Source organism: Engraulis encrasicolus, chromosome 17 (assembly GCF_034702125.1).
Source record: "Engraulis encrasicolus isolate BLACKSEA-1 chromosome 17, IST_EnEncr_1.0, whole genome shotgun sequence".
Lineage (NCBI taxonomy): Eukaryota > Metazoa > Chordata > Actinopteri > Clupeiformes > Engraulidae > Engraulis > Engraulis encrasicolus.
In genome coordinates this window covers 54526563-54553152 of record NC_085873.1, presented here as the reverse complement: position 1 = coordinate 54553152, position 26590 = coordinate 54526563, and the positions used below count along the sequence as shown (strand labels likewise).

General features: G+C 41.9%; 1 long non-coding RNA gene across 1 annotated transcript; it reads left to right on the top strand.

Annotated features, from left to right (window-relative positions):
• The first annotated feature begins 11291 nt into the window (after positions 1–11291).
• LOC134467565 (uncharacterized) lies at positions 11292–17174 on the top strand. Its single transcript, XR_010038633.1, has 8 exons — positions 11292–11386; positions 11817–11871; positions 12268–12349; positions 12887–12947; positions 14001–14055; positions 14449–14530; positions 15831–15880; positions 17061–17174. It is a non-coding gene; the product is annotated as an uncharacterized LOC134467565 (long non-coding RNA).
• The last annotated feature ends 9416 nt before the right edge of the window (positions 17175–26590 follow it).

Below are 26590 nucleotides of genomic sequence, written 5' to 3'. Positions count from 1 at the left end.
TTAGACCATCTACTGAGTGAATCATCTATATCCTTGCTGCTTGTAAAAGGTATTTCTGACAATTGTATTGAAGAGCAGGAATTCTTCTCAATTTCCAACCATCTGGTGTCTGTCTTGTCTACCATCCATACAATTAGGGCCCTCAATTGACAGGCCCACCAGTATTTTTTCAGGTTGGGCAAACCCCAACCTCCCTGGCTTTTAGGTAGTTGTAGCAATTTATATCTGACCCTTGGCTTTTTCCCTTGCCAGATAAATCTGGAAATATGACGATCTAAGGTGGTAAATGTTTTATTTGGGAGAACAAGAGGCAAGGCTTGAAAAAGAAATAAAAGTTTTGGGAGTACATTCATCCTTATACACTCTATTCTGCCAGAAAGAGAAAGAGGAAGTACATTCCATCTATCTAGATCAGCAGATATTTTATTTATCAGTTTACTAAAATTGGCGTCGAATAATTTGTCTATATTTTGAGGGATTGTGGTCCCCAAATATGTAATTCCGTCTTTAGGCCATTTAAATGAAAATGCATCCCTTATCTGTTGTGTAATAAGTGTATTCATAGCCAGGGCTTCAGTTTTATTTACATTAACCTTATAACCGGATATTTTACCAAAGGTGATAAAGTTCTGCATAAGTCTGGGGACAGAGGACAGTGGTTCTGATATATATACAAGCACGTCGTCTGCATACAAGGAAATCTTATGTACCTCCCCACCTATTTCAATCCCCTTAATAGATTTGTCTTCCCTTATTGTCTGTGCTAACGGCTCAATAAATAATGCAAATAGTAACGGCGAGAGCGGGCAGCCCTGGCGCGTTCCCCTATGTAAAGTAAATGGATTAGATATGTGTCCATTGACCCTTACTAGGCTCTGAGGAGCAGAATACAGAAGCTTTATCCACCCAATGAATTTTGGTCCAAAACCAAACTTTTCCAAAGTTTTGAATAGGAAAGGCCACGAGACACGGTCGAATGCTTTCTGTGCGTCAACTGCTAATACCATGCAAGGATGTTGCCTTTTCTTACTCTGTTCCATAATATTTAGAAGTCTCCTGATGTTATCTGGTAAGTAACGTCCACTAATGAATCCGGTCTGATCGGGGTGAATTAGGTCTGTAATGATCGTTCCAACTCTTTTAGCAAGAATGGAGGTCAAAATTTTGCAGTCTGTGTTCAATAATGCAAATGGTCTGTATGGAGGGTAGGGTCCTTACGCTCCTTCAGCAACACTGAAATTATCGCTTCCTTCCAAGTTGAGGGTAACTCCCCTTTCACAAGAGCATAAGAGAATACTCTTTCTAAAATGGGACTGACAATATCTACAAATGTCTTATAAAATTCATTACTGAACCCATCTGTACCTGGACTTTTGTTGTTTTTCAAATTGCCAATTGCTTCCACTATTTCTTGTTTTGTTATGGGTTTATCTATATTTTTTGATGCATTTTCGTCTAATTTTGGGAGTTGTATATTTAAATATGCGTTTATTAAATCTGGATTACTGTCTGTATCTTTGTCTGAGTACAGGTCTTTGTAGAATTCAGCAAAAGCATCTGAGATATCATTTGGTGTATGAACGAAGGAGTTATCAGGAGTATTATTTTTTATTTTTTGGACGATGGTGCTGCTACATTTCTTCCTCAACTGAGATGCCAACAAACGGCTTGCCCTATTGCCATGCTCATAGTATCTCTGCTTTAAATACCTTACATTTCTTTCAACTTTTTCTGTCAATAGATTTTCCAACTCTTGCTTTACTTGCTTGAGTTTATTAAGAATATCAGTGGATGTGCTTATCTTGTGTTGCCTTTCAAGGTCTTTTATTTGTTCTTCCAGATCTTTTTGTTTAGATATTCTTTCCCTCTTTAAACGTGATGCAAACTGTATTATCTTCCCTCTGAGCACCGCTTTTGCAGCTTCCCACAATATGACAGGCGAGGTATCATCCCGGTCGTTAAATTGAAGATATGTCACAAATTCTTGTCTCACGTAGTCCTTAAAGTCCCCGTAAGTAATTTACACTCCCATCTATCTGTTGCGCTGGTGTACTGCAAGCAGCAGTTCTATGGGTGCCGCACGCGAACACACAGGTACAGTCTCAATCGATATGTCAACGTCATTGGACTCGATTTGGCGAGATGGCTTCAGCCAACACATCCAGCAGTCATCCCTCGATTGATGAGGTTAGTGTGGTTAAATTGCTGTTGACCATGCTATCATTTTGCATTTCATTTCGAAATGTTATACATTTTTCAATATCTAATAAAGTTACCATTTCGTATTTTGGTTGCATTTCGGAGATTGGTTAGCTGTTAGCTAGCCATTTTGTTGACATTGCTACGTTCAGCGGATAGAACCTAGCCAACGTACAAAGGCAACATATTTTACAGCACCGTAGCATTTTGCGAACATTGATGGATACTATATTTTCACTTTGTGTTTAGAGCCTGTCATCACCACTTCTTGAGGAGTCGGACACGGATAGAGGCAGAGGGAGAAGAAGGAGGAGAGGGAGGAGAGGGAGAGGGTAGAGGACATCCCCCGCAAGAGGAGGTTGGTCGGCCCGGTCGTGGTCGCCGTCGCCGTAGAGCGCCAGCTCAAGATGAGCGAGAAATAGTGGAGGGCTTCATAAGGCAACGTCGCCAAGACACAGAGGTATGTATGTACAAAACAATGTATAATAATCGACATAGTAATTACTAATTAGTAATCGGTCACCCCAAAGCATCCCTAAAGAATCCCAAGGGTTTGCCTCCGCACTTCGCCCAGGCCCTCTTCCCCCCGTGAAACTATCATAATTTGACAATTTCCCGGCTAGCTTCTTGCTGCTTTCATTTCCCCGAAACGCCCCTCTTCATTCCTTTATTTTATGAATGATACGAAATAGGCCTGGGCTACTAGGATGAGGTCAGTCATATTACGTTTGTTGATTTTGCTTACGACAATACTACGAGTGTTATGTCCGTGGAGTTACTGTATTCCACCAGGCTACAATAACGCCATCAAGTAGGCAGTCTATGTCTCTGATTGAAAATGCCAACGAAAGAAACTCACAGCTAATTTCAAGTTCCTTTAGATCAACAAGACACAGCAGAGTATGACATCACACGGTTTTAAAAAATACCAATTCCCCACGAGAGCTATTTTTCCACAGCCCATCAGTCTCGGTTTTGAACATTCATTTTTAGGGCCGTTGGTCCCAATGCCCAATGGTCCCACATCCTGCTGCTCTATGTTCCAATATATCTAATAATGTACTCAAATTTACGCCTGATTCCAAATGCATGTTCTCTTAGTTTACTAGATGTGTGAACATGGATTTGTAGAACATAGAGCCTATATTTGAAAAATGTCTTATAGTGTGGGGATATGGAGCAGCAGGAATAAGCTGAGGTACCAATGGGCTGTGGGAACATAGAGCTCACCCCTTCACTCAGTTTTGATGATGGGTAAGATGAACATTTGCTTGTTTGGCCAGTAGGCCAAATATGGAAAATAGGCTACTTAGTGCCACATTTGACAACAAAACACGTAACTAAGGTCATAATATGGTCTATCCATCTATGATGATGACCCATAATGCTACAACTGGCCCACCTCATCTCACTGTATTTAGGCCTACTATAGTGGCAACAAAGCACTCTTCCTGCAGCAAATGCATTTGCTTCCATTACCTTTTGTGTATTTATGTAAGCTACTGGATACCTGAATTTCCCCCTGGGGATCAATACAGTTACTCTACTCTACTCTACCTCCAATAATCCATATTTCTCTGACTTCCTTCACAATGTTTTTTACAATGGCTTAGGCAGTATAAACCTAAATTCCCTGTTATTTCTGCAGGCAGCACTGCAGGAGATGACACTGGATGATTTCCGCAGTTTCACATCTGAGATCCTCGTGCATCAACCAGGCCTGGTCTTTGATGTCCTGCAGCGGTGGCGGAACAGGCATGGTGCCCCAGCTCCTGCAGGTTCACCAGTGGTGCCTTGCTGCAGTTGTGGGAATTGTCGGGAAATGCCAACCGACCGGGAGAAGCAGTGCTGTGGACAGGACCCTCAGAATTGTTCTAGTACACTTAAACACTTTTTACAGTTTTGCCTTGATCCAGCATACCTGAGGGTGCACAGGCAGTACCGGGAAGATGTGACTGGGCTAGGTGCCATTAGAGAGCCGGGGAACGATAACGGAGTTCCTGTATGCTGCCTACCGCCACTACATATTTTGGCAGCATGGGTCCTTGGGGCAGGGCAACAGGAGGGTCATTCTAAGCTGTTGTGTCTGGAAGATCAGGGACAAGTTCCCTGATCCCCACGGGCAATATGCTGGATTCATACCCTCTATTTAATTGATTTTTCATTTGTACTTATATATAGATAGATAATAGATAATTCAGATTTTTGACAGACTTTTTAATTTAAAATATTTGGTTTATTTTTACTGTAAATAGTTAGACTTTTGTTTTTGAACAGTTTGTACAAGTTAAATTGTAATGCAGTGCAATTTCTAATTCTTTTAGCAATAAAAAAAGAAAGATAACACTTTGTCAGTGCTGTTTTTATATACAGAATATACATACATTCATAAAAGTCAAGAAAAGAACGATTCTCCCAACAATAAATGTAAAGGTAAAAAAAAAAAAACTTCACATCGGGATGGAGGTGGTCATGAAGTACATCATTGGTCGTCATCAGCAGCTGCCTGGAAAGCAGAAGCTGTGGAAAGAAAGCACAATCAGATGTATGCACAACGTCAGGGCTTGACATTAACATATTTCACCCACCGGCCACTGTGTCTAGTGGTTTTCCTGAGTCACTAGCCATTTAGGTATTCCACCAACAACAGATTGTATTAGTCTAGACACATTTTTCATATTTGTGAATGTTAGAAGCATTTTTTAGTAAAAGTTGGGAACCTATGTACTTAACATAATTTAAGTGTGCTGAATTCAACTAGACAGGTTCCCAAGCTGGATTTTGAGGTTTTGACAGTTAAATTTGAAAAACAAAATGGCTGCCAAAATACGCGATTTTTGACAGAGCATTTTTACCAAGTATTGCTGTACTTGGAAATAAATGCTCTTTTCTAACATTTTGTGTCCCATGTTTCTTGATGAATGTATCTACTATAGATGATTTTAAAAAGTATCAAATAGCTTCTAGAATGCTAAAAATGCTAATATTGTAGGTGTTAGCCTAAACGTTTCAAATATCTAGCTTTTCTAATAAGATATTTGTGTCTTTATATGGTTAAGAAAATTGATGTAAGCATTTTAGAAATACTTAGCACAATGTGAAGTATTTAGTGTTTCCAAAAAAAATCACTGAAAGTTGCTATAGGCTCTTTGAAAACTGTCCAGAAATTTCTAGATGACACCATGGTATTACATAATAAAACACAAGTTTTTATTTTGTGTAATTTTTAAAAATGTTCAGACATATTTTACATATTCTATCAGATGCTATTGCATACATTCCAGATAGTCTATACATGCTACTCAGCCTGGTTGTTAGTGGCCAGACATCTCTTGAAGATGATGGAACTGGTAGCAAGGAAAACCTTGCTCAAAGCAGAGTTCTGAGTGAGGCTAAAGTCCTTGTTTATTGTGTCAGTGATGGCAAAAAATGGATTCCGAAATATTTTGGTCTTGCTTGTAGTCTTCATCAAGCTATTGGGTAAAAGACCTAATACGACTATTCAACCAGGCAGGTCATTGTCTGAGTTACGACCAGGTCCTCCTTAGCTGAGAGCACTCTAAATACACTGAACCAAGAGTGGTGCCATTATTCCAACAAATATTGTGGCAGATAAATTCATCCACTACACATGTGATAACATTGATATCCTGGATGAAACACTTGATGGGAAGAATACTTCCCATGCAACACAAATGGCAGCATGGCAGAGAGGCCAACCAATTGATTATTCTGTTAAAGATATAGAGGTGTCCACTAGACATACATTAAATGTGCCAAATGCCCTGATGGAGCTACATCCTCTCAGGATTACTCCTAGGACATTCAAACCAACTTTTTCAACACCCATTGCTGATTCATGCTTTGGCAAATCTGGTAAGGAGCATAAGCATGCTAGACAAGCAAAGGCTACAGATCTAGCTTTCTTCTTGCACCATCAAAACGTAAAAATGAAGACTTCTTGGTCTGTGTTCAATCAGTTACTGTCATCAAAGGAACAACACACTGCTGCGGGGTATTTGCCAATAGTCTTCGCTACTGCACACGATTTTGATACTTTGAATACAGATGCATTGTCATATCTTCACATTTTGGACAGGAACATACAGTTATCACAGTTGACCAAGCATTTTACTGAAGACGTGGAGTTAAAGTGGGTAATTCCAGAATAGAACAACAGATGAATACCTCGCCTAGGAGGACTTCACATGTCAATGAACTGTCCTAAGGCCATAGGAGAACATATGAATGGATCTGGACTGACCAATGTATGGATGGTGGATTGCTTGGATAAGGCCCTGTTGAACTTGTTCTGGCAGGAAAGGCATACAACAAATCCATGGCACACAAGTTGACTCTGCAATCCCTTTAGGGTCTTCTCATGCCAAGTCTTCTCTACCTGTCTTTCTAGGATGGTTAATGGTGATGATCCTAAGACAATTGGTGAACTGATTTCATTCCAGGATCAGGAAAAGGACATAAATCTACTGCATGATATTGTCGAGAGTCAATCTGATGATGTGAACTGGAGGCAGTATATGGATATGGCTACTGTTCTGCTGCAATACCCAAGAGCACAACGTGAAGCTACCTGGGATCTTCATTTTCACTCTGACTCTGAGTTCAGCCTGATGTTGACCTACTTTAAGCGGTATGACCATCTTACAGTAGGGACACATAGGAGGCGAAGCAAGCGAAGCGAAGAGAGGCGAAATCCAACCGTCATCAGGTCGTCGCGGCAAATCAAATGGAATGGAACAGTTGGTGATTTGATTGGGCCGTGGCAGGCAAATTCGCGCCTCATTTGCATAACATTAAACTTTCTTTAATAATTTCGCTTCGCTTCGCTCCTGTTCGCTTCGCTCCTGTTCGCTTGCTTTCGCTTGCCATCGCTTGCCTTCGCCTCTCTCATAGGAATGAATGGCAAAGTTCGCAAATTCGTGTGTATGTGTCCCTACCGTTAATTATGCACAATGGGGTCCAGTGTATCTACTTGAGATGAGTCAGCATCCAGAGTCATTTTGTCTGAATTCCAAAAAGGCCACTTTGTGGTCAAGAGATTGGCTCACAGGTTTAGCCAGATTCTGATCAGACTGTGAGGTGGGTAAATGTCACATGTAACAAAAGAGCATCATTGTGATCTCAGGGTTTGTCCCACCTTAACCCACGGGGCTCAGGGGCCTCAGAGGCCTCAGCTAAGAGCCCCCTCCTGCTACTTTCTCCTTGCCTGCAGGTTCGAGTCTGGACATCCCCCAGCCCAGGGGCCACCTGAACCTATGGGTCTGGCAAGGGAACGTTTGAACCTAACCGGTTTTATGGATAACATTATCAGGACAATTCAAGGGGCCAGGGCCCAATCTACCGAGACACTGTATGACCTGAAGTGGTCTGTCTTCGAACACCAGTGTGACCAACGCGACAAGACAACTTTTCAGTGTTCAGTACCGATGGTGTTGTCCTTTCTACAAAACTGATTGGGGGGAGACAAGGCTTTACCATTAAAGTCTACTTTGCAGCGATTTCTTCGTGCCATGTAGGATTCGGTTCCAACACTCTGAGTGCCCATCCACCAGATACCTATGCCCCGTGCTACGTCAGACGATACCCCCCTGGGATATCTCTTTAGTACTGGAGGCTATGTGTGGGGCCCCTTTCGAGCCCCTCCAAGAGGGGCCTCTCCAAACTGCTTTTGCACACCACCTTTCAGATCCGTGGAAGAGAGGTGACAACACAACTTGTGCCCTCTGCACGCTTTACGCATCTACATGAACAGGACTCACTCTTTTAGGAACACTGTGTGCTTTACAGGGCTCATAGTTTTGAAATAGAGGTCTCCAAATGGTTGGTTCAAACCATATGAGCCCAAGGGTCGCAAGGTCTTCTGCTAATCGTACAGCTGAGAGTGTGCTCTCATAGAGATGGCTCACTCATCTCCTTCAAAGAACCGGGGACATATTCATGTCCTAATATTTAGTCTTTTAGATAATACTATCTTCTTGCTCTCTCTTTTTCTTTCCAAATCTTATTGAATGACAATTGTGTATGATGATGTGCCTTACAGAGGCTATTGCTATTGAATGCCAGTTTACGAGAATATCACATTATTAAAAATGCATAATTATTGTAACTTTTATCTTTTTGCCTTGACATTTTGCCTTTGTGTAAGTGTAGGAATACATGTTAAATGCAAACATGTGAGCTTTGCACATTTATTTCAGTGGAAGAGTGGTACTTTCTAACGTATTCTGCCCAAAATCAAGAATTTCGGCGGCCATTTTGTTTTTTGCCCATTTCAGCTTGGGAACCAGGCTAGCTGAATTCAGGGTACTCTAATTGTCTTAGAAAACTAGGTTCCCAACTTTTACTAAAAAATGCTTCTAACACTCTTATAAAGGGCCTTTTTCTGGAAATGCTTCTAGTCTATATATTGTTGTATTGTTTTTTTCTCTTTTTATCATGATATGAATCTAACCTCAGAAGATAAGAGCCACAGCCAAGTTTTACCAGCATTTAGCTGGTTGGTTGGTGCCAGTGTCAAGCCCCGCACAACGTGCTATGGTAGATGACTGTGCAAAGATATCAGTGTCAATAATATAAGCGACAGCCTCACATACCAAGACCTCGGCTGACTTGTGTCTGCACAAGCTCTGACATCGTTGGTGGAGGGACTGGGGGCACAACGCCAAGTCTCCTAGGGTCGTCAGGTCGAAGTGTCCTGGTCCTGGGCATTCCAACCCCACTGCTGAGTCGTTGCTCAACAATTCTCCCTTGAAGATTTGGGATGTAGTCGTAGGTCTTCTGCGCCTTTGCAGCATACAGGCTGAACCTCCTGGCATTTTTGTTATATGTCCGTCTGAAACTGAAACAAAGAGGCCAACATACAACATGGAGTCTTAGTCATGACAAAAAGATGTGTAGTTTGAGGTATTCCTAGTAGATGCATAGCTTTGAGTTTTCTATTCCAACGCTAAAAAAGGAGTTCTGTCAAACATGACTTATGACCAATGTATGAATTAATTAGAAAACATTGACGTGCAGGTACTTAGGTGTAGAGTCTGCATTTGATTCATGCCTAATTGCCTGTTGAACATTAGTTTGAAAGCAGTTAATATAGGCTGATTGGGACCACTGCATCAGTGCATACATTATCCACATCAAATTGTTAAAAAAAAAAAGTCAGCATCCAACATCATTTCACAGTAAATGGCATACCAAATAGAAAATCACATAAAGGTGTTTCAAGTACAACTTACATTTGTTGGCCCTCTGTTGTTGTGAGCATTGGCCTGTCACGATGGAAGTTGTAGTCCAGAGCTGCCAACAAAACTCGAGCTTCATAAACCGGTGGGCTGAAGGAGTGGCGCTTACTGGCATACATGAGTATGTGGTTCTGGTGCGTCTCCAACTGCGATGTTGATCTAAATAAGCAGAAAAAGATGCACACATATCCAAAGGCGTCAAAACTAAAAGTGAAGAAAAAAAAATCCAGCACAGGTCTCATTTCAACACAGGTAGCTTAGCTGAGTGATCAGTAGACCTGTGCATGGGGGGGGGTGGGGGGGGTGCATAACGTCAGCCAACTCTGTGGTGGATTCTTGTTAGGATTTATTGTTTTTCAGTAACAGTGCATATGTTTAGGTGCAATGGGATAACTAATGTAACAGCTATGTAATATCATGTGCAGGTATTGTACGTGCAACATGAATTTGCTTTTACGTTTTGAAACCTCTGCATGCATTTTACAGTGGTTTGAATTTTTATTTACTGTATATTCAATAAAAATATGTTTTTTAAAAAAAAGTACCTGAAGCGCAAGTACTTGTGGACATCCTTCCAAAAACGCTTGTTGAGGACAATGTCTACCAGCGCTTTGTGGCTAACGGAATCTCTCTCCATCCACTGTTTGTCAGGCTCATCTTCAATTGGACCGTGTTGGCAGCCGCCCATTCTCCATGAGTGTACGTTGCATACATGATGGGTAATGCCAATCCAAAGGTTCTATGGGTGTGGGACAATGAAACATACAGGAGACACCACAGAACAATGTATTAGACAAATTAAATACCTCTGACGCAGGCTCTCCGACTCCCGTCCTTCAAGGATGGTTTTTAGAACTTCATCGTCACTGCATAGAAACAAGATGGAGCGAGGGAAAAACACAAGAATAGGGAGTGTGAGACACACATACACATCAACTGTACCAGGTCAAATAGAATCACCAGGTCCATGATATAGATCTACCTGTCTGATCCATCTGAAATGCTCGACAATGGTGGGGCAGGCCTCAATCTCTGTACCCTGCTGGGTCTCTCCCTCATGGGCCTCATGGGAGTGGAAGACGGTGGAAGACGGCGCAAGCCTGCTTTCATAGCTGAACAAAGGCAATAGATGTACTTTGTTAGATGATCTATAAAGCCAAGATTCCAGTGCTCCACGGTAGGCAACTGGAAATAAATCTGACTATTATTTTATCCCTGGTCAATATCAAAAGTAGCAGGCTATAAAATCAGAGATTTTAATAGGAAGATCTAAACTGTCTCTGATAAAATACACAACACGTCATTGACTCAAACGGTGCCATGCCTACTTGGTGCATAGTACCACACATTAGCCTGCTCCTGTGTGCCACTACGTTCAATATTATTGTTATAAAACGTTTCTGGTTTTCTCAACGTAAGCCAACGTTTCTGCAATTCCGCTACATTACAATCTAACATTTCAGAAACAAGTAGGGTTTTTTCAGAGGACAGGGGGTTTACAGTGGAAAAAGCTTTCGACCAAAACCAAGAGTGTGAAACACGTAGTAGTAATAGAAAATAATTATTTTTTTATATGGCGCTTTTCTTGAGATGGGTCTCACTGCGGACTGCAGCGGGATATCTCTCTCCCCCCTCCTCCCTCTCCCCCGCGGCCCGCGCTCATATCCCTGTCGGCCATTTTATATCACATTACCGCGGCCGCCGGGCCAGTAGTACATTTTTACAGAAAAAGACAATTATAGGGACTAGGGGATTGTAAAATGTTTACATAAATAACTTGTTTTGGCTGTTAAGCGCATCTTTAGGCACGTAAAAAGTAAGTAAATCGCTCTAGAAATCTGAAGAATGCTTAGGCCCTACTCAGCAAAACCATCAGTTTGGGTTTGGAGAAGAAATGTCAAAGACGTCTTGTGAGAACTTGAAGACATGTAAGTTGACTGACTTTATGATATTTATTGGTACGTGGTGCACAACAACCTGCTGGGGACTGATAAACTTGTTAATGGCAGATTATAGTTTAATCGTCTGTAACTGTCGTTCTTAATTGCACTTGAATTAGAACTAGTGAAAGTCGGACTTGGAAGCTAATCTAGCTAGCTCAGGGGTGAACGACAAATCATACTAATCAACGGTGCTTTAAATGTCACATATCAACATTAATGGCTATTTTTCGATCATTTTTTTAGTATACGGGCACTAATAATGCGGACACGTTAATACAACAGAACCGTCATGCATATTTGTTTACAGAGTGCTAAAGAGGTATTTTGCTGATTAGCAACTTGTGGCTCCGTTTTTTTGTTGACTGTAGTTGTTGGAGTATGTCTTAAGCATTTTCTTGTATCATTGCCTTTTCAGGAGCAGACGAGAGTGCCTTGCAAGTCCCACTGATGTGCTTTGTGCGTCTGACCAGGTGTTTAGTTTTTCTTATTTGAAGTTTCAATGTTAAGAAGATGCAATGTCAGTCTGCTTGAATGCCAGAAAGCACGAAAAGCTAAGGCGGAATAGAGCTCTAGCATTCTCTTGTCGTATGCAGTCCTCTGATGGCCTTTGTTGATATTGTTTAGCACTAGATGAAGTATGTTCTGTAAAATAAAATAAAAAATACACCGCCTGATAAACACGCTGGGAGGGAGAAGGGGTAGCTTTACTCTTTCGTGATGTGAGACACTCGTTTACATGTGATGAGATAACCTTGAAATGCTGCCTAACCTTGTCTTAGGTTGTCATGTCAAACCTGTCATTCCGAGTATTTTCTTGTAATCACGGTATACATCTATTAACACAAATTTCTGACATTTATTTACAGAAACCACTGCAGTGATGCTTGACATGATTATTCCTCATCCATTGCCTGGTAATACAGTGGAGGAACTTTGTAAGACTGTCTGGTAATTAGGCCTATTTTATTTTATATTCTGCATGTATTTATTTATGTATGAAGTGAAATGACTACCATGCTAAAGATGCCACCCAACTGCACAACATGTACATTCCCATAACATCTCCATAACCAGTCCACACTTCTGGTGTGAGACTAACACCTGAATAAGATGGGCTTACCCATAAAATAAAGTAAATGTCATTCTTTCTTAAACCCATACACTTCCTAACCACAAATAAGCTTATTTAATTCTTAATTACTTAGACTAAAGGATAAACAGTCATGGGTAAGTTATAGTCAGATTTGTACCCTGAGTGTTGTCAGTTTGATTCCCAACCTGCTAAATTGGAGAGGGTGATTATTAACAAGTGCTCTCCCCATTCCCCACCCTGCTCATGGTACCATTCTGCTGCAATGCTCCCCTGGGGCACCAACTGGGCTGCAGCATTAATGTAATTTCAATGTGTGCGGTGTCATAATGACGATTGGACTTTTCCATCGCGTCTTTAACTTTTTCTCTCTTTTTCTAATCCTCTGTCCGCAGCCAGCCTGCCACCCTGCCACCCTGCCCAGCCCTCACCCACCAAATACATCACAAGATGAAGGTGATCAGTTGCAGCATTTGCATAGTATGAAGGAGTAATGCAACCTAGTGAAGTAATGCAACCAAGTGATCAATGTATTGAAAAAGTATGCATACCAAACTCCATTTGGCCCTTATACTTATTAATAGTAATTCAGTGTGACGTGTTATACAGTATCGCTGTGTCTCAGATGGCGCACCTATGCACTTTGAGCACAATGTTTGGTAACGCTTTACTTTACGGTACAGTTACCCTATGTAATTACTGAGTACATTCTGGGTAACAACAGGGTAACAGACAGAAGTTACATAGTATCTATTACAAAGTAAATACCATTAATTGGGTAACAACAGGGTAACAGAGAGAAGTTCGATGATTAGATGGTTAGAAAATACGCAGTAGTTTCATAGTAATTGTTGAGATATGCGTATTACATAGTATTTACCCCCTTTTTACCCGTCAGATACCATGTAACTTCTGTCTGTTACCCTGTTGTTACGCAGAAAGTACACAGTAAATACTGTACCGTAAAGTAAAGCGTTACCCAATGTTTCAGTGCATAACCAATATGCCAGGGTTGTCAAAGTCATTGCCTGAGGGACAAATTCGGTGTGTATGCACTTCAATTTCACACACCCTCTTTACCCATATATGACATTTCAAATGTGCCTGCACATTAGTGATGTCAACAATAATCGATTGGGAAAATGCCCAAATTGATGCGGCATATTTTGTAATATTACAATTACTTCTGTGGGCATTTCCGGAGTAAATGAACTTTACATTAAATTAAAGCACTTCAAAGCATTGAAAACTGGAGGATTGCAGGACACACAGCAGCCAATAAAATGTTGTTCAGTGTCTGACTGCTTGTACTGCCTCATGACGGATAAAAATGTGCGTTGCTTTCAGTGGAAATGTAATGCATTGTAAAAGACTGAATCGATCTGAAATGAAACGTTACCTCCTGAATCGTAATCGAATTGTAAGGGTAGTGCCAATGCATTCCACTACTGCACATATACTGTTGTTGGAGTATGTCTTAAGCATTTTCTTGTATCATTGCCTTTTCAGGAGTAGACGAGACTGCCTTGCGAATCCCACTGATGTGCTTTGTGCATCTGACCAGGTGTGTAGTGTTTCTTATTTGAAGTTTCAATGTTAAGAAGATGCAATGCCAGTCTGCTTGAATGCCAGAAAGCACGAAAAGCTAAGGCGGAATCTACTAGAGCTCTAGCATTCTCTTGTCGTATGCAGTCCTCTGATGGCCTTTGTTGATATTGTTTAGCACTAGATGAAGTATGTTCTGTAAAATGCAAAATATACCGCCTGATAAACACGCTGGGAGGGAGAAGGGGTAGCTTTAGGCTCTTTCGTGATGTGAGACACTCTCGTCTAAACGTGATGAGAGAACCTTGCTTATGCTGCCTAACCTTGTCTTAAGTTGTCAAACCTGTCATTCCTAGTATTTTCTTATCACAGTATTAATCTATTAACACAAATTTCTGTAATTTATTTACAGAAACCACTGCAGTGAGGCTTGACATGGTTATCCCTCATTCATTGCCTGGTAATACAGTGGAGAAACGTTGTAAGACTGTCTGGTAATTAATATTTTATTTTATATTATGCATGTAGTTATTTATGTATGAAGTGAAATGACTACCTTATCAAAGATGCCACCCAACTGTACATTCCCATAGAATCTCCATAACTAATCCACACTTCTGGTGTGAGACAAACACCTGAATAAGATGGGCTTACCCATAAAATAAAATTAATGTCATTCTTTCTTAAGCCCATATACACTTCCTAACCACAAATAAGCGTATTTAATTCTTAAAGGACCAGTTCAGTCAATTTCAATATGCTGTATTGCTCACGCTACCCTTGACTTGATAGTGCCCAGTGATGCCACATTTTTCGGCTCAGCCCTTTCCGAGACATGAGCTATTCTAATGGGGGCAGCGTTTGTTTACGTTTTAAACAAAATTAGCATAGGCCTACTCCAAATATTTTCCCAAACGGTATTGCGGTTTGCCAGTTGTCTGCTGATGTTGTACAACAGGGCTATTCAATTGGAGGCCCGAGGGCCACATGCGGCCCAGATGCAGTCCACATGCGGCCCAGGCATCGCCCCCAACTGAAGCAGTATACATTTCAGTTTTGTTACTGCAGTACAACACATTATTTGCTTGTGAATCACACATATCCCACCTGTTTGCTTGTGAATCTTCTGCTTGTCTTATACATTCACATTCAATGTGGTTAAGTTTTAGGTTAGAGGAACATGTTTAAAATTTGTTTGTGGACTACTGATTTTAAGTGTCATTTCAGTGGTCGTGATGTCTGAACATGTGCGGCCCGAATGCAGTTCTTGGTTTCGAAATGTGGCCCAGATGAAATTCTAATTGAATAGCCCTGTTGTACAACCTTTTGGATGTTTTTGGGAATACATTTTTTTTTTTTAAACATTTTAATGTAAACAAAGCGCTGCCCCCATTACAATGACCAGGATCTCGGAAATGGCTGAAGAAAAAAAAAAACTCAGGTACTGACAAGTCCAGGGTAGTGTGAGCATTACAACTGCATGTTGAAATTGACTAAACTGGTCCTTTAATTACTTAGACTAAAGGATAAACAGTCATGGGTAAGAGTCAGATTTGTACCCTGAATGTTGTCAGTTCTATTCCCAACCTGCCAAATTGGAGAGGGCTATTATTAACAAGTGCTCTCCCCATTTCCCACCCTGCACATGGTACCATTCTGCTCCAATGCTCCCCTGGGGCACCAACTGGGCTGCAGCATTAATGTCATTTCAATGTGTGCTGAGTCACAATGACGATTGGACTTTTCCATCGCGTCTTTAACTTTTTCTCTCTTTTTTTAATCCTCTCTCCACAGCCAGCCTGCCACTCTGCCCAGCCCTCACCCAAAACAATCACAAGATCAAGGTGATCAGTTGTAGCATTTGCATAGTATGAAGGAGTAATGCAACCAAGTGATCAATGTATTGAAAAAGTATGCATACCAGTCATGTAAGATTTAAGCAGTAACACCTGAAAAATGTTACCTAATTATATTCAGAAGAAAGAGGTTAAAGGTAAACATTACATATCTAACTCAATGGCAGAATATATCCATTAGCATAAACAGAGATGAGTTGTTATTTCATGAGTGCAACCCACATTACAAGTGATTAAAAAAAATATATAATGGTTTGTGGGGTAATTTCACGTGAAATGGGACACTTTGGGGCCCAACCAACACATTTTAATACAACTTGGTGTGCTTGTTTAGCGGCCAGGTGGTGTGTGTGGTGAGTGTGACGTGTTATACAGTATCGCTGTGTCTCAGATGGCACACTTATGCACTTCGAGCACAATGTTTCAATGCATAACCAATATGCCAGGGGTGTCAAACTCAAATTCGTTGTGTATGCACTTAAATTTCACACACACTCTTTACCCATATATGACATTTCAAATGTGCCTGCACATTAGTGATGTCAACAATATTCGATTAGGCAAAGCGGGGCAAATGCCCAAATTGATGCAGCATATTTTTTAATGTTTCAATTACTTCCGTGGGCATTTCCGGAGTAAATGAACTTTACATTAAATTAAAGCACTTCAAAGCATTGAAAACTGGAGAATTACAAGACACAGAGCAGCCAATAAAATGTTGTTCAGTGCTTGTACTGTCTCATGACCGATAAAAATGTGCGTTGCTTTTAGTAGAAATGTAATGCGTTACAATGCATCATAGAATCAGACTGAATCGATTTGAAATGAAACGTTACCTCCTGAATCGTAATCGAATTGTAAGGGCAGTGCCAATGCATTCCACTACTGCACATATTGTGCTGCATATTAGTGTGAGCTGTTCCATTGGCCTGTGGCCACTTATATTCCTGTGACACCAAATTTCATGTTCATACATGCACATTTGAAATGACTTTGTGGGCCGAATAAAAGGACTCAGCGGGCCAGATTTGCCCCCCGGGCCTGAGTTTGAGGTCCCTGCAATCTGCCATACACACTGAAACCTAGTGCCTGAGGTGCACAAGTGTGCCCTCAGAGACACAGTATGTGTCTACAATTCACACATGATTCCTGAATTGTTTTGTTTTAGAATGAGCTCCTGCTGTTGACGGACCTACACCAGGCTGTGCAGTGACTGCTGACCAATAAGGGTTGAAAGGACGGGTAGAGGAGTGGAGGTGGACATGGAGCCCTTTGTGTTCGACTTCGAAATACAAGAGGACATGGAGGACTTCTCGAAGGAGTGCCAGGACACGCAAAACCTAGCCCTACTGGCAACATGTGCCCACCACCATAACACTCACACATTCCCTAAAGTTTTGGTATCAAGGTCTGTGTCTGGCAGTGCACACCTAGTGGTGTTGCGGTAAGCAACCACTTGGCCAACTGAAACAAAGATGCGAGGCGAATTAATTGTTATTACCAAAATATGGTCAGCATTTCAGTGCAACAGTGTTTAGATAAGTACCTAATAAGCTAGTTGAGCCTGTGGATTTGTATTCGATTTATAACGGCTAACACTCATACACAAACAAACAAACACACACACACTCCCAACATTTTCTTTGACTCTCCCACACACTCCAACACAACTCCAGTTGAGAAAATGTTCTTTTCTAATCTCACCATTACGGTCTTCCTGGATGATATCAGAATAACAGCCACTCTTGGAAATGTGTAGTAAATGTTTTATTTATGTGCACGTTTATACTTCAATTGTTTTCATTTAGTATTGTGTTTGGATGGCATTTTTATCTTAAGAAATAAGATGCTTCAGAGGCTGAGAGTGCACATAGTTAAATGTCTGCACATATGTAATTATTCATATTTTAATTCAAAGTTGTTGTTTTTGTTTGATTGTCCTGGTCCGTCTTTGGTGGATTTGAAGCTGTGTTTGTCTAATAAACAAATTTGATTGAATTGAACCAATAAAACATAGGCTACTTTGGCCTTCCCTTGTCTTTTCCATTTGGATATTATTGTCTTTAAACAGTAATATCTGCTAGAAGTAGGCCTATCTATCGGGACTTGTGGATGTTTGGGCGGCCTTTTTTTATCATGACAAGTTTAAATCATAGAAAAATGCATTTTATGTTTATATTTGGGTTATTTTTGTTTAACATGCAGCCTATGTGATTAATCAAAGGTAAGTGCAACAATAATACTCATTAATTCAAGGTTCTTTGCCGTGAATTTTAATGACTGTACATTGTAGGACTTGTGTACACTGAACTTGTCATGATTCAAACAAAAAAAGTAAAATATTAATGTTAAAGTAGGCCTATTTTGCTGCTTAGTGGATTTTAACAGACTCTTAAACAAAATGCTGCAATACAATAACCGTCAGTTAAATGCATCAATAAGTGTCCCATGGTAGTTTAAACGATTCTTAGTCGAGATGGCCTACAGGGATATGGGTTTTTAACCGTACAACATGATTGCATTGACTGCCTGGGCCAAGATGGCCGACAGGGACATGGATGGGATGCCTGGGCCAAGATGGCCGACAGGGATATAGAGAGGGATATGGCGCTACAGTCCGCAGCCAGACATACTTGCTTTTCTTGGCACTCAAAGCTGCTCCCTCCCCTCCCCTCCCCTCCCCTCCCTTCCCCCACCAAGAGCGTGGAAAAGCCCTTGGATCATTACAATCTAGTGAGGACCAAAACGCCAGCAGTAGCGGTGTAGGCTACTTTTGACTGTGAAATATCCATGGCATTTTCATTCACCCAACGCGAAAACTACCTCCCGAAAATAGTCGATGGCAACAACAATGACGAACAAACGCCGTTCAGTTTGGAGAACATTAGTGTAGCTCTGGCTTGAAACCTGCATTCACCATGTTATATGGATTGGGCTCAACCCTCAAATTAGTTTGACATGTTTCACTATAGTCGTTTATTTGACGGCCCTTGTACAGAAGCACCGTACTAAAAGCTACAGACTATGCGGGAAAAACCCAATGCATAAGGGCACAAGTTAGACAACTGTCAATAGATTTGTCTGCAGTCCCTAGACAGTACATGGAGCAATCAAACAAAACAAACAAACGTTGAACACATGGGGAATCATAGTAACATAGGCATACTACATTCAAGTTTCAAAACATAAAAATGCTTTTGGAATTACTGTACCTGTCGAGAAGAAAAGAGGCAACTTCGGCATCTCGCTGGAAACCCTTTTCCCTCATCAGCTCCTTCCATTTACCAAAAGCAACTCCGATGTTGACCTTAGTCTTGCCGATTCGCCGAAATCTTTTCCTGTCTTGTTCTCTTTTGCGCTTCCTTGGTGATGGTCGAAGCTGTTCACCCGATGGCCGACAATATGTATGATCGTGATCCATGTCCATAACGATGATCAATAACCAGCAACTTTGCTAAGTTGTTATGTGCGTAGAACCGCGGGTTATTCTTCTTCCTCTAATAGCTAGTTGTGGCCGTTTGGGAGTTGGCAACCAGCGCATTACCGCCACCTCTGGGCTGGAGTGTGCGTGGAACTTGTGGGCCTCCGACTTTCTCGTTGAAACGCAAACGAAAAGGGCGAAATTGATGACATGTCCTTCTAGACATCCCGTAGTTAAGATGGCGGAGCGACCAATGGAGCAGTGTTACCAGAGAGGATTTATAGAGGAGAGGCCAAACTGGCAGCTTCTTCCGGGTGGTACTGTCCACGGGGCGGCGATGTTCAAGCAGAGGAGAGCCGTCAGAATGAATGGGGGTCCTATGAAGCTCCACAATAGACGCAACTGATGTGTCCGATATGGAAGGTCACCGGTTTTCATTTTATTTTTCCTAAAGGAAGTGTAAATTGCCCTTCCAAATGGCATTTGGTTTGATTTTTTAAAGTAATTGCATTTTTTTAAAAAACACGCATTTTGTGCATGAATAACGTGAAACTCAATTACCCAGAATGCTGCACGTGAGCTCTCTACCCGGGTGGTTCTGGAAAACAAACATGGCGCCAACTCGCTTTTACTACCTTAAAAATGTGTTAATCCGACGCTAGATTTCTTAACTGATGAAAATCGAAGGCAGAAATCAACATTGTAGTGTCTAAATATGAGGTCGATTGGTCTATTTGTGGCGTACATCACGATCGGCCGAGTTGTTGGCCTCACGTTTGTCAGTTAGCTTGTGGCTAGGCTACGTCTCGCCGACGTTAGCATCCGGTTTAGTTCCCCATTCACCAATTGGATGTCGTCATTTCCTTAGCTAGAAGCTAGTGAAGACTGACTCACAAATGTCGAAGCTGTAAGAAACTAGACGGATATAACTCCTAGGTTACTGTGTTTTAAATTTTAATGTTTAATTTGCAGTCAGAGACGACCGTAATATGCCCAGGTTTCAGTTGCTAGGGAGGACTTATTGTGGGCCATTAGCCCCAGCCCAATAGGGGAACCCCAATCTGCTCTGTCTGAACAGCGCCCCTAATGCAAATCCATTGAACTGCGGCCAAATTTTGTATAATGGGGCTAATAGCCTGTGGGACGGCTATAGGTAGAAAGGCTATGGTGCTACACTGTTTAGTACAGTGGTTCCCAACCTTTTTCTTAAGGGACCCATGTTTTTACTATTGTAAGCTTTGGTGACCCAACCACGAGAGCGCCCGCACAAGACGGAGTCACAAGATACCCTCCGTTTCCTGCGAAAACTTATTTTAGTTATTTTATTCCTCAATTCGTCTTTGGTCAAATATAGAATAAATGTTTAATGTAGCACTTACAATTTGTTGCGTCTATGCATTTATTAGTTAAATGCTTTGTCTTTTATTCAACATGGGCTAAATATATTTAAAACGAAACCCCTTAAAATCAAGAGGGCTCCGCGACCCCCTGTGGATCTTTGGCGACCCATAAGGGGGGTCCCGACCCATAGGTTGGGAACCACTGGTTTAGTACATTCACTTGCTGAATATGAAGAATATAGGAACACTTCGCTTTGGTGACAGAGGTGATTAATAACGTTTGAGGTAATACTTATGAATGCTAAGAATTAAATTTGTCAATAGACAACTGTTAATTTTACATAATATGGCTTTAAAAGCTGATGTGCCTAATAAAGAAGTGTTTAGCCTCCATCTACTAGGCAATTTGAGCCTTCCTATATTCCAGGTCAAAGAAATTGGTGCGTGATCAGACAGCGTTATGTTGTGAATTTGACAATGTGTTATTCTATATAGTTCAGTCTTTGGTGTAAAAAAGTAGTCTATTCTGGAATATGATAAGTGAGGATGAGAATAGAATGTGTAATCCCTGGTTTTAGGGTTCAGATGCCTCCAAACATCAGTAAGACCAAGCTCTTCACATCTATTTTGAAGTGCTCTGCTATTTGTTGATAGATATGGTAGGGTTTGGGTAGAACTTTTATCTAACAAGGGGTTTAACACCAGATTAAAATCCCCCCCTACCAACAGGACCCCATTTGCTTTATCTAAGACCAAATCAAATATGTTCTTAAAAAAAAGAGGACAGTTCTCGTTTGGTGCATACACATTTAGCAAAGACAGGGCAACCCCATCCACTGATCCGTTTACTAGAACATAGCGCCCATCTTTATCCTTGTAACGGGAGTCTATACAGAAATTAAAAGATCTATTTATCAAAACTGCAACACCTTTTTTCCGCCCTGATGGGTGTGATGAATGATACACTTGTGATACCCATGACCTATTTAGTTTGTCATGTTCTATTTTAGATAAGTGGGTTTCCTGAAGGAAGGCGATGTCACACTTCATTTGTTTAAGTTGGTTTAAGATTTTTTTTCTTTTGATGGGATTATGCAGCCCCTTAACATTAGGCTATATGAGACTTTACAGCTACCCATGTTTGATTGAACTGGTGATGGTGTAGTTGGACTTTGACAACATATTTTATGGACTTATGACCCTGTGGTGTGTGTAAGACAAAAAATAATAAACAAATATAAGAACTATATACATTAACTACAAACAAAGAACAGAAACTTCCACTCAGTGGCCCACATTCTAATGGGCCTTCCCTGCCAGCTCCATAACAATTAAGAGCCATAGCAGAGAAGAAAAGGAGTGTCCAGACCGTCGAGGTCTGGGCCAAAACTGTCTGATGTGGAGACAGCAACGCAGGTATACCGATGACACGAGTCCCCTGCGCCTATTTCCCCCTGTGCCACCCCCAGGACCCCCACCCCTTATATTTTAAGTAATTAGAAATAGTATTCATATACCATGAGCAGCTAGGACACAATAACAGAGAGTTTGAAATATATTCACCCTTGGATTTTCACATTAAAATAATCAGAAAAGGTTCAAATAAAATACAGATACCATGCTAGTGTACTGGCTATAATGTGCATAACTGGCTAAGCGGTTGTTTATATAAGACCTCAGTTTGAAACTATTTAAGACAAAAAAGCAAGTCAAAATTGGAAAAAAAAAAAAAAAGAAAATTAGGGATAAATTAGAGATGAATGGGGGGAAAATACTGCCATCCATGTTTTTCAAGTGTCCTCATTTTCCCCCCCACAACAAAATGTCCTATTTCTTTTTTCCACATTCAGAAATTATTTTAGACCAAAGCTCTCAAAAAGCTGGTATAATGCCATAGCCTGTCAGGACCATAGGAAATACTGTTGACAACACAAGCAGCTGTTCAAGCAAGACTTTAAGCTATTTAAGACCAAAAAAATAATAAAATAAAAAAAATATATAGAAAATTAGAAAAGCAGAAATGAATGGGGGGGAATACTATCCATCCAAGGATTTTTTTTTTTTTTTTTTTAAATTTAAGTGTCCTTATTTCTCCCCCCCACCCCCCCCCCCCCCCCCCCCCCCCCCACCCCCCCCCCCCCCCACGACAAAATGTCCTCATTTTTCTCCAAGGTGAGAAATTATTTTAGTCCAAGGTTCTCCAAAAACTGGCATAGCCTAATGCGATAGCTCAGCATACTCACTTTCAGCCGTAGAGTGATTGGATATCTCTCACCAAAGCCCGCGGGATAGTAGCCTTATCTTGATTGTGTCGAGTGGGCAACCCCAGCTGCTGTAGGTCTCTGTCCATCAGCTCTGCTTCGGACAGCGTCACATCGATCCCCAAGTGTTTCAGTTGGTCCGCGGCCTCCCATGCTGAGTCGAAAGTCTTCTCTCCTTCCTCGAGAAAGACTCGGAGCGTCGCTGGATATCTGGACTTGAATTTGATGCCGCGGTCTTTTAACTGCCGTTTGATCTCAGCATACTCCATCCGCCGTCTTTGAACTGTCGCCGAATAATCATTGTCCATTCTGATCTGAGAGCCCTCATACTCCACGTCCTTCTTATTCCAGCAGTTGAACAGGATTCGCTGCTTAGTTTGGAAGTGAAGGAATTTCACTATGATGGATCTCGGGGCATTTGACGCAGACTTCGAGACGAGGGATCTGTGGGCTCGCTCTATGCCCAAGTCTTCCTCTGCGTTGATACCGAGGGCTGTCTTCAGTAATTTCTCTGTGAAATCGCGCATATTCTCGCTGCCCTCCGTACCCTCTTTCACACCATAAATCCGCAAATTCGACCTCCTTGCGCGATTTTCGATATCCTCACAGTGTGCTTCGAGGCGGTGTTGTTTGCGCAATATGTATGCTAGAAGCTTGTCGGTTCGGATGCTTCGGTCCTCCAAGTCACTCACTCTTTGTTCTGCCTCGTCCATTCTCTGTCCAGATGCCCGTAGTTCTTCCCTTACATCCTTAATTGTTTCTTCAAATTTGTCCAATCTTTCAGAAATATCCCTTCTCATTTGTTTCATTTCAGCTAACACTTCAGCCATTAAATCACCAGATTCACCTGTTGCTTTAGCTGGGTTGCTAACTTTTGAGTTCGATGCCGCTTTGTTTGAAGTCTCTGTTTTGCGTCCTGTTCCACTCATATTTATCACGTCCTTGATATTACATATGTATAAGACGAAAATTGGTAAAATATCAATCAAATTAGTTCGTTATTGTAGGTTTAGGGGTCGATGGGGTCGGCAGCCGGATCACTGTGCAGCCATCAGCCAAGGGGGCGGAAACGGAAGTCCCCACATGAAAGTTTTCTAAGTAATAAACTAATATTTTCTAGTATGGTCAAAGTACATTTTTGCAGCTAAAAATGGCTATTTTTGGAGAAGATCCCCTTTTTCATGTATGAAAAGAGCAATTTTTCCAGTCATAATGAATACTTAGAATTTGATGGTGGTGGTAAGTATTCATGAAAAAGGTAACATTAGTGAATGGGCAGCATGAATTCCGGAAATAAACAACTAAAAATCTCACACAGTGTCCCTTTAAGCTCCTGCTTACGCTGCACGGAAGAGAATTTCACGATTTAAAAGTTCAGAATATCCTCATACTATACGAGCCGACAGTCAGATGCGAGCCGAAGATTCCCACTGTGCAACACGACAGGGAACATGCGCACCTGAGGTGGAGATGAGGACGCGCTCAAGAGCGAATCGCACAGCCCTATTCATTTGTGCATGTGTCGGGTCATAGCACTGCTTTAACTGTGCAATTTCCTCACAAGGTACGACCAGGATTTCCAACATCCTGGGCCTATGGGCTTCTTCCATCTTCCTGGGCCTATGGGCTTCTCCCATCTTCATTGGCCTATGGGCTTCTCCTCACATCAGCCCCATCTCAAGTTTCTTAATGACTTTTTCATGCTGTCCCATTCGTATGTACTGTAGTCCGTTTAAACACTTTTCCAATAGGTGGAAGACACTGTATGCCAATTCCTTACAGTGCAGAGTGTGGCTCCAACTCCAATTCCTTATAGTGGCTCAAAATCCAAAGGGGTTTGTCTGTTTCAGAGAGATGTCGATTCGAAATGGATCAAATTCAGCTGCTGCTGCAACAACTTCTGGGACTTTCCGCAACGCAAAACCCTGCTGTGGGGTGTTATCGATTTGCAACAGGGCAGGGCACGCACTGCTGGAGGCCAGGGCTGGACCGGCCATCTGGCATAGCGGGCTTTTCCCAGTGGGCCCAGCACCCTAGTGGGCCCCTATTTTTTCTTTACTTTTCTGAAAACAGGGGCCCACAAGGGTGTGGGGCCCACCGGTGAGTCAGTTCTGCACTGCTAATAATGAGGGGCCCCTTTAAGCCATAGGGTGCCCGGGCCCTATTTCTCCCCCATGAGGGGCCCCTTTAAGCCATAGGGTGCCCGGGCCCTATTTCTCCCCCAGGCCAGGGCACGGGCTGCTGTCCCAACACGGCCTAAGCTCCTTCTCGCATTCTCCAAGTAGAGTGGGGAAATCTCAGTGGAGCAATCACAGGGCCTTAACACGGCCAAACCCAAGACAACTCCTCCATTGTGTCCGTGCTAAAGAAATGATTGGAATGGGCTGTGTCTGCCAAATGGGCCAGAGATGTCCCAGGTCTGCTGCTGCCTTCACCTCTTAATGCTCTTCCCCAACAGCTGCACATCACATACAGTATTTATGAGTTTAATATTTTCTGGGAGCATGAATGTGTAGGCAAACAGTTGTCAGAGATTGTAAAAATTAAATTTGGACAGCAGTGACTTCAATGTCTCTGTTGGAGGAGTGGAGTTGGTTTCAGAGTCCAGCTCATTTGAGTTGATGTGGACTCCATTCAGTGTCAGAGTCCAGCTCATTTGAGTTGATGTGGACTCCATCCAGTGTCCATATTCCTGCTCATTTTAGACATGCTCACATGCTCACATGCTGGATTAATACAGTCCTGTAAGTTTGGAATCTACATGATGTCTTAACCATTTGCCTCTCTCCCTTGAGGTCAATGATTCTACAGTGTACTCCATCCACATTCCTAATTGCCACTCCGAAAGGCTCTGGCGCTGTGCTCACACTCAGCCTAGCCGTGCTAAGAACCTCAAGTTCAAGGGGTTAAATTAGAGTCTTAACGCTGCCTTGAGCTCATTGATTGGCTGTCAGGGGGAATAAAAGCTGAGAGCCGTACAGCATGATGAAGAAGAGAATTGGACAGTGTTCACATCAGGTCAGGGCACTGACTCTGTCCTCACACGGTGTTCACTGGGGGATGAGGGGGATGAGGGGGGGTGGGGTGATGTCCAAAAAGGCACATGTTGCTCGTCAAAGCTCCTCTCCCTCCTCCCCTCTTTGGAGCTTAGTTGTGAAATCTTGGCTCCAAGTTTTTATTGACCTTGACTGCTGCTGGCAAAAGGAGACGAGTCTGGCCTCTTCCTCCTCTGTGCTTTATAAGTTATAATATATTATGATAATAACTAACCCACTACACACTAACTACACTACAACCAGGCACGTGCAGAGCATAGTTGCCCACGGTGCCCGAGCAACGGCCCTTTTGCCCACATTGGCTGATATTGCCCTTCCAAGGGAGGGGAAAATAATATGGCAATTATAATTTCATATTTCAATATCATTTGATTTCTTTATAATTCATAATTTTGATTGAAGTTTTGTACAATAAAGACTTAAGTCAGTCATAGCCTACAAATTCATCAGACCCGTCGAGAATGGGCACGAGCGATGTGAGGTAGGCTACGCAACAACTCCGGTGGGGAGGGAGAAGGCACGCGACAGGCCCTTGAGCGCCTATAAGACACACGAAAGATTTTGAAGATGCCTGGGTGTCGGCTAGAGCCCTACACACAGTCTACATATTAGGGTAGCCT